This window comes from Gobius niger (assembly GCF_951799975.1).
Source record: "Gobius niger genome assembly, chromosome: 10".
Lineage (NCBI taxonomy): Eukaryota > Metazoa > Chordata > Actinopteri > Gobiiformes > Gobiidae > Gobius > Gobius niger.
In genome coordinates, this window is record NC_136861.1 from 17,422,844 (window position 1) to 17,432,538 (window position 9,695).

Sequence of the window (9,695 nt, forward strand, 5' to 3'; positions counted from 1 at the left end):
AGTACACCGTTTGGAATTTCTCACAAAATTAGTCACTAAATGTGGTCTGATCTTCATCAAAACCACAGGAATGATTATTGAATGATACTTGACAATGAGCATAGGGTTTTGATACTGATGCGCTGTTCCATTTGACCTCCACACATGACGTTGTGTGTAAGTAAGTACACCCCTGTATCAAATAGCTGCTGATACTTCTTTTGCAGCAATAACTGCTTTTCTGTAGTTGCAGTTCAGTCAGGGGGTGTACATACTTATTCCACGTTCGCCTGTGAATCTTTACATGTTATGGCCAATAAAAATATGATCAAATGTAAATGTTTGGGTGGTATTAGTTCGTGTGATCCTTCAAATTTGCACCCTTTCAAGACCCTAATGTCAAAAAATTTACACTCCAAAAAAGACCCTTAAAATAACCATACATTCATATTTTTTCTGCTTTTTACAAAAATATGTGTGTGTTTCTTATGTTTATTGTACATATTGTTACTGTTCTTGTACAGCACTTTGGTCGACTATGGTTGTTTTTAAATGTGCTTTATAAATAAAATTGACATTGACATTGACATTGACAAAAATATTCAGTGGCTTTTGGGTCATTTTGACCGGCTGCGGGCTGCAGTGGCTTTCGGGTCAAAATGACCCGAAGACCACACAAGGGTTAAGCAGGCACTGTTTAATCATTCCTGTGATTCTGATGAAGATCGGACCACATTTAGAGACCAATTTAGGCAGAAATGTCTTACTTTTTCTCGCTACTGTATGTCATTCAGAGACAAAAGCGGTAAAGTGATTGTTTTCACTGCTAGGGCCTGGTGCATCCAGGGAATATCGGAAATTCCCTGGATGTTCATAAAGCCTAATTGAGTTTCTGTAAGTCAGGATATAAATAGGGCAACAAACTTCAAATCTTGTTTCAAAATTCGACACAAGCCTTTGCCACTTACAGTTTCGCTCACACTGGAGAAGACCAACCAAATATTTTCTTTTATATTCAAAATTCAAAATGACTGCAAAGAGGTCACCATCTGGATTTAACTAGAGAATCTTTGGGATGTGCTGGAGAAGGCTTTGTGCAGTGGTCACACTCTTCCATCATCAATACAAGATCTTGCTGAAGTTTATTGAAGCAATGCTAATCAAAGCTAAAGTCCTAATTTAAGCTCAGTTCGACTATTTGCATTAGAAACGTTATCCAATAAGGCGGCGTTGTTGTCGTCACGTGAGTCAGAAAAAAAACGTCTGTCCATTTGTCAAAATCAACAAAGCTAAAAGGTAATTAAGCATAATAAATCACCTTCTGTTGTTCTCCACATCCTTTGTCCACCAGTCTATCCAGTTGCATTTACAGGAGTAATAGTCATGGATGCATCAGTTAACATCAGTTAGCGAATTGAACTCTAATGCCTATAAAGCTCATTAGTTCGTAATAGAAAACATCTGCGCTTTCATTTCCGCACACTTACCTATCGTCCAATCACATCGCTCGGTCTGAACTCATTGTTGTGTATGGCGGCCCGTGAGTATTAGCCCATTAGCTGCCCTTAATCAGTTATAATCAGTCCGTCTGCTCAGCTCTGCAGCTCCCAACAAAGGCCTGTCGTTTATTATTTACATGCTTTTCATCAGCGAGGTTCAGCTATGTGACACTGAAGTGACTGCGTAATGTTAGCGCCGTTCATAATTCATGCCTTCACGCCGCTATAATTGAAACATGTCAGATTTGGCTTCATAAATGTTGCATGCAGTGGGGAGGGTGACTTACAGGGCATGTGTCAGGCTGCATGTCAAAAAAAATTGCTGTCGGGTGTAAAGTGTAACAAGTATAAGTACACAGGGAAATACTAATGGCCTGTACTTGTGTTAGTACTGCCGCTGTTAGAGGATAATATGCTCAATCTCCTGTTGTCCAGGCAAACCTCCAGTGCATGACTGTTTTCATTTCTTAAACAGTGTCAAAGGGAGGAAAAGGAATTTCAAATGGTCAGCAACTATTTTCCAACTATCGCAAAACATTCCTCGCACTTCGATTCTCAGTGACTTTGAATGTTTTCACCAACAAATTCCAGCCAGCGAAACAAAAGGTTGCCATTTATGCTGTGGACTAATGAGAAGTTTAACCATTAAAGCAGTAATAAGTAACTTGTTTACCTTAATAAATCCTTTTCGTAGTCCTTCTGGGGTAATACAAGTGTTAATAGGATTGGAGGGACTTTCATCTCACCCGGTGTCTCTGGCCAGAAAACCACACTTGCAGCTTTCTCTAATCCGACCAGGAGCACCAATACACATTAATGGAATCACGAAGAAGAAGCTAAAAGGCTAGCGGGCAAAGCTAACTGTGGGCTAGCACCAAACAGTATTTACAGCCAAAAAAATTATCTCCATTGTGTAATTGGATGTACAATATCCCTCTCTCCCTTTGCCTTTTCTGTCAGCGTAGTATTTACTCTCACGGACAATTAATAAGTAAAGAACCGCAACATGCTACGACACCTGCAGTGGCGCCTATGAGTTACTTAGTTCTGCTTCAAACAAACTATCTCACTGACTTTCTGTTTGTTCTGGGTCTTAATTTATTCAAATTCTTATCTTATCTTATCTTATCTTATCTTATCTTATCTTATCTTATCTTATCTTATCTTATCTTATCTTATCTTATCTTATCTTATCTTATCTTATCTTATCTTATCTTATCTTATCTTATCTTATCTTATCCCTCTATGACAAGCCATGGTTTATGTACCGCTTAATACTGAACCCCCCACAGATTATGGATTGATTGTAAATGGTCTCAATTTATATAGTGCTTTTCTACCTTCATTAGTCCCAAAGTGCTTCACAGCAAGGAATCAGTCACCCATTCACACTCTCATTCATACACAGTGTAAGCAGACACTGGTGGGTGAAGTGTCCTGCACAAGAACACAATGACAGTGTGCACCTGCAGGAGCTGGGATTCGAACTCCCGACCTTCCGATCATTAGACGATCCACCCAACCATCTGCACCACTGTCGCCCCATTGCTATGAGGACATGTTTTCTTATTTTTCCAGTAATTCGAAAGAAAAATTCCTTGACATCGTTCTGCGATCCACTTTTGAGGTCCTGACCCACCAAAGAAGAGCAAACATTTTACAACAATCCAAGGAAAAAAGCTGCATGTGGCTCAACCACTTAAGGCACTGTCATCTTCCTTCCTACTTGTATAAAAGCTATACCTGGAGTGCTCCATAAGTGCTCTCATGGATAACACAGAAAAATACAACTAGCTTTCCAAACTGACACATGGCCAATAGCGATTATTACGATAGAGTGAACAGTGCACAGACACACCACACACTGTTCCTTCTCATTCTTATTCTAGGGACCACTTCAAACCACTCCATGTAACCAGTGCTGGGACCTAAAGCTATAGCTAATTCCCACGATGAAGTATTAAACTCCTACTAATGGAACCTAATAGTGAGAATCACCTTTATCAATCTCCTTAAGTGAAATAATCTCATCACCGCAAGGATAGGTCACTGCGTCCTCTTTTCACTTACCCTTGCTTTTACCGCAATGCACGCCGGATTAACATTATCGCCACGTTACAGTCCATATATTTGCACATGCGCTGTCTCTCTGAATTGAAACTGATAAAAAGTAAAAGCACACAAAGAAGCACAGTGTAGTTTAAGAAGCTGTCAGTCTCTTTTTAATGAATGCTGCAGTGCTATGTGACTGCAAATCCTTCACACCACTATAGCCCAATAACTCTGATGAGATTTCCTTCACATTCACTTCTATCCCATCTCCAGTGTTAATAGACTGTATTGGGCTTAAGGCATGAGGAGCGTTGCGTTTCCTGCTCTATTTATTTAGTGCCTGCATGCAGCACAGGTCCAGGAAGGGAAGAGTTGCTCACGGCGGGCACTACAAAGCTCTCATTAGGAAAGGTTGGATTTGTACTTCTACGGGAGGAACACTATAACATCCTGGACAGAGCACATGCTGCATGATAATACCAGAATGATCTTTTATAATTGATGAGGCTTCGGCCACTATAGGTGTGACACAATAAATATTAATGCCTAATCAACTGGAATAATAATAATAATAATGCATTGGTTTTATATACCGTAATTACCGGACTATAAGATTTTTATGGTCATACTGAATCTTGTGTCATGTGTCACTCTATGGCTGTCCTCCACCTCTGTCCACGGTGTTTACTGTTTACCAGAGGAGCAGAAGCAGCAGGATGTAGCTAACGTGGCAAAATAAAAGCGTTTAGGAGTCGCTGTGCGGGCAGCTCATTGGCTTCACTAAGCACGCAAGTTTAAGGAATATAATAATTGAAGTTCTTAAAGGAACAGCCCACCGTTTTTACATATTGAGATATGTTCTTACCTGAGCTTAGACGAGTTAATGCGTAACTGTCTGGTCTTTGTGTGTGCGCTCAGTCACACACAACGACCAAATATGTTGTTGGCATTTGGCCTCTCCCAGCATATTCCTATAGCTCCAAACGGGGTGACGTTAGAAGGAACACATGAGGTCACAAATCACAAGAGGTGGATGGAATAGGATGTACATACAAACAGTTGAGTGTTTTGTGTGTGAAATATTGGGGTGTGTGGAGTGAATGTGTGCGTGGATGCATAATGATACAAAGTCATGAGATAGAGGAGAAAGAAAGGAGAAGAAAATAACAACGATATAGAATAAAAAAACATATATAAAAAGAAATAGAACTGATCATGGTAGTCATGAAAAACAGAGACATAAGCATCACAATAAACCAACATTCATAGTAATAATAGAATTAATAAGAATAATAGTAAATGGATTAATAGGATGGAAATAGTTTTGATAGAAACAAACAAGCAATCATAAATTAAAAAATAATACTAATAAAGAAACATTCAAAGACTCTTAACATGTATTATTCATTCATTCCATGTACTTGGTGGTGGTAAGCTATTATTGTAGCCACAGCTGGCCTGGGGTAAACTGAAGGAAGCATGGCTACCAGTCTGCGCCATCGGCACCTCCGACCACCACCAACCACTCACACAAGAGCAAAAGCGGTATGGCCGTAAAGAAAGATCCATTCAGCTGAAAAGGGAATTTAAGTATTTCAGACCACTTTGTCGTTTCACGCACTTTATGCTTGATTGTAATTTACATTTTTAAATGCATTACATTTCTTGAAAGCTTGTGGCCATTGTAGCTTCAAGCCGGGAAGACAAGCTCATCCAAGACATGTCGGGTCATCGGGTGAGTTAGAGGTTCACTGCTTGTCATTGACTTGTGTTACGGTTGTCTTTGGACTGGAGGTTGTGTGGGAGAGTGGCTCGTTGTCAGATATTCTCGCTTCCGTGAGCGAGTGTGGGGCGCATTTGGATAGGAAGCGCTTTCCTTTTTGGAAGCTGACGGTAATTCAACAATGTGCATGTAGACAGGCTTATCATTCATGCAAACAATTTATTACCCACGTTTGATCATGCTAATCTAAACTATGAACATGCTGTGGGGAAGCCTGAAGCCTTCTGGGCAGAAATAATGCTACATCTTAATAACTCGTGTCTCTGTCTTTTCTTATGTCTATCGTATATCTGCGTGTTGGTGGCGCAGAGTCAGGCATATAGGTTTGTTTCTTTGAATTTTACCCGAGATGACTGTAGGGTTTAAGAGATTGTTTCACCAATTGGCTTATGTCGAAAAAGTCAACCCGGTTACAATTGGCTGGGAGGACATTATGCGTCCGACTCGGCTAATTTGTGACTGAGGCTTACAAAGGAAAGCTCAGCAATTAGGGGTCTGAAAAAAACTAGTGCGAGTCTGCAATGCTAACCTTTGAAATGAATGACATTTAAATGTGTTTTTTTTGTTCTTTTGTAAATTCTTCAGTGCATGTTTTGTTGTGTTTTCCCTTTTCATGTTGCCAATTTAGTATTTTTTCGATGTAGCAACACATTTCAAACTGTGAAGTGCTGCCTGTTACATCATGCTGCACCACTATTAGAGGAAGTAAGTCCTATTAGCGCATGTAATCTCAACAGCCAGTTAATGATGTGCTCTCATAATACACTGCCATCTGGTGTTAATAAACTTTGACTAGAGACAACATGCTGCCTTTCCCAATATTGGTTGTCTTTTGTTCTCAATATCCCTCTGCCAGAGACCAATTCTTCATACGGCTGCAACAGTCAAGATAAAATCCATGCGGGCTGTCTATTAGGGCGTCCAAAAACACACGCAGCTTATTGGCTCCTTTTCTTTTAAATCATGCGCAGGTGAAATGACCCGTGAAGGAGAGAAAACATATTCACTGCCTTTTGTTTGCGTCCGTGTGGAACAACCGGCTGTTTCTCCACACCGGGGGATGTGTTTTTGAGTGTGAAAAGAAAAGAAAAAGGTGCCTAATGAAGCAAAAATATTTGACCTCTGCTGAGAGGAGTTTGTGAAGCCGGATAAACGGCCAGCACTCCTGGTGGACTTTACTCCCCGACAATGCCTGTTAGTTTAATCCTGGCATTGCCCACACCTTATTCTACACAGGCGCATTTTTCTTTTTTTTTACACAATACAACTTTCCGAAAACAAAACAGACCATTTGTGATGCAAGCCTCATCAATGTCACTAGCACTTTGTCAACACATTTGCACACATTTATGAGAAAATAATCTGTCTGTTCATTTTTGCTGACAAGGAAGACATTGAGATTGGTGCCAGTTTTTGTTTATGCCTTGTACTGATAGATACATTCACCATAAATGAAGTTGAAATTATCTGCATTTTGATAGTTACCATAGGAATTGTACCCACTATCAGTTAACCTGTTTGAAGACAGTTTCTTGGTAATGATGTGAAAACAGGACTGCAAAATGATTATCCCCGGTTATCCCTGAATGCTCTTTCTATATACAGTTGTGTTCAAAGGTTTACATACCCTGGCAGAATTTGATTTTTTGACTATTTGGAGCTGTTGGAGCTTCCCAAATCACATTGCACCAGCCCCTTATGGCTCCTCGTGCAGGTGGTCCACGGAACAACGGCCTCGTGGTTCTAACCGGGCCTTTTGGTCTCTCATAAGGGGCTTCTGAACCACTCTTTGTCTGACCCGTCACCTAGCACCTGTTTGCCCTGGGAGACCCTACCAGGGCCACGAAGTCCCCAAAAACAGAGCTCCCAGGATCATTCGAGTGCTCAAACCCCTCCACCACGTTAAGGTGGCGGTTCCAGGAGGGTCTTTTTAAATCTTGATGAAAAGTGGAAGTACCAAAAATGAACCCGATCAAAAGTATGATCAAGAGGAATGGGCCGCTTTGCCATTAGATTTTATACAGAACCTTCTCCACAACGACCACAAAAGACTCCAAGCTGTCATTGATGCTAAAGGAGGCAATATACAAATGGCTTCACACAACCCCTAACTATGAGTGAAAAAAAAAAAAAGGTCAACAATTCTGCCAGGGTATGTAAACCTTTGAAAGCAATGCAAAGTGGGATTCACTTCTAAAAATGTTTGATGGGTGAGGTATGTTGCCCAATGACACAATGGCAGTATCCTAGCCTATTGCACATGTTTTTAGTGATAGAGGAAACCGGAGGAGCTGGAGGAAACCTCTGCAGACACGAGGAGAACATGCAAACTCCACACAGAAACAGTAGAAGCACATTCATGTAATTTCGCTGGCATGTGTGTTGATCTTGTGGAAGCTCATTTTTTGCTGGGAATGTTCCGCAGTGTGGATTTAACGAGATTTTTTCAATATTGTTCAGAATTTTTTGGAAATATATACCATTTGGTCTAGTGTTTGTTTGAAAATGAACATAACGGTCCCGCATATAAAAATAAATTCTCTGCCTGTATCTGTCTTTGTCGCCATAGAAACACGACACATCCTGTTACATGTATAGCTACGTCGCTGATTTATGACCGTCCTGTGCGTTTTCCATCATATCGGATCCTCCCTAAACCTCTCATTACGACTAAATAGACTTTGAAGCGCAGTCGGGCCTCCCCTCGCTGCCTCTCTGGCCGCTCTCACCCATCTATCACATTAACTGTAACTGACAATCACTGTCAGAGCCGCAGCCTAACAATCCCCCGGAGATGTGCGCCTCTGTGCTTTAGCGTTATGAGCGCACCGTCCACATGCACAAAGAAGAATGGATCATTATGAAGAGGTTTCTCATATAGAAAGTTATAGGAGGAACACTGCTCGATTCTGGTTTAATTTTTAATGACACGGAGACTATTATTTTACTAAAGTTACATCCTACCAGGTGTCTGTTTTGATATATAATATTACGAAATGGTGCAAAACTGTCCTTGTTTCCTACTTTCCCCAGTTTACTTGGCCTACTTTCTGTTCAAAAGCAGGACTAGGACTGTGCTGGTGGCAGAAAACGGTGCTATTTCTATATCTTCAGTGTGTTTTTTAGTTATTTTCACTCACTTTGTATTCGGGAGAGCCACTACACACTTTTCTGATTGGTTAAACCACCTGTCAAGACTCATGGACATAACTAGAGATGCACCGATTCAGCTTTTTTGCTACCGATACCGGGATTTGAGTATCTGCCGATATCTGATATTTACCGATACCGAGAGACTTTCTTAAAAATGTCTTTCTTTGGGTGAAATTTTTAATTGACACTTTTCTCCATTTTAAGATCAATAAAGTCATATTGTAGCTATTGTCATGATGTTGCAGATCAATTATCAATTATATATATTGATAAACTAATGGATGAACATTAAACAAGGATCACTGGACTTTTGTACACTAATTATCCTTGGGTATATTACATTAATTTAAACAACTCACATTAAGTGATCCGATCAGTACAAATATGTTAGATCAGTTATTTCTTAAACTAAAATACAAACACTTGGCTTCATCAGTGGTTATTTTATTAGGCTTCGTTATGTATATTTATCATAGCTTCTGCCCCAGCCTTGATTAGTTTTCATCAGCATTAGCAAGCACTCGCTAGCTTTAGCATGCTATTGCTAGCACGGCATTTTGCGTGGCGATCAAAAATAAATTTGCGGAGGTTAAAACTACTTGCTACTACTACTTGCGTTCTCCAGCTTTAAGGTTTTAAGGTTCTTTAAAATGATATACAGCATGCCCATATTCACTCAGATATAAGAGCCAAAACTGGTATCGGTTCAGTATCGGATATTTGTAGCCGATACCGGATATCGTATTTTTTCTAGTATTGGCTCTGATATCCGATACCAGAATCAGATCGGTGCATCCATAGACATAACTCTGACTAAATGTCTCTTTGTGAGGAAAAGCATACAGGCTGGCCAGGCTAAGCGGGGGGTGCAGCGGGTTGTTTCATGGCAACAAAGCTTTAGTGGTGTTTTTGCCTCTCGTTCTTCAGATGATTGGCAAGCTGCGCTATAGCTGTACATATAAGGACTAACTTGAGGAAAATTGGAGGAGCAATGTATGAGCAGGTGCCATGGAACTCTGAACAGCTTCCATTAAAGATTCGAAGTTTAATCCAAGATGCGCAAATGGCTCAAAACACAGCGGCACGTGTGCTTCGTTGGGGGAACAATATTGTTAGATGCTAAAAAGCTTGAAAAAAAGTCGATTTTGCGATGTTCGAACACATTTGTCAGACGTTTTCACAAGTTACAAATTAGAGCCACAATGTCATGATCGAGTTTGTTGATGCGG

General features: G+C 40.4%; 1 long non-coding RNA gene across 1 annotated transcript; it reads left to right on the forward strand.

Moving 5' to 3' along the window:
* Positions 1-346: 346 nt before the first annotated feature.
* On the forward strand, positions 347-9,240 carry LOC306969522. The gene is made up of 3 exons (XR_013793333.1): positions 347-458; positions 586-674; positions 9,154-9,240. It is a non-coding gene; the product is annotated as an uncharacterized lncRNA (long non-coding RNA).
* The last annotated feature ends 455 nt before the right edge of the window (positions 9,241-9,695 follow it).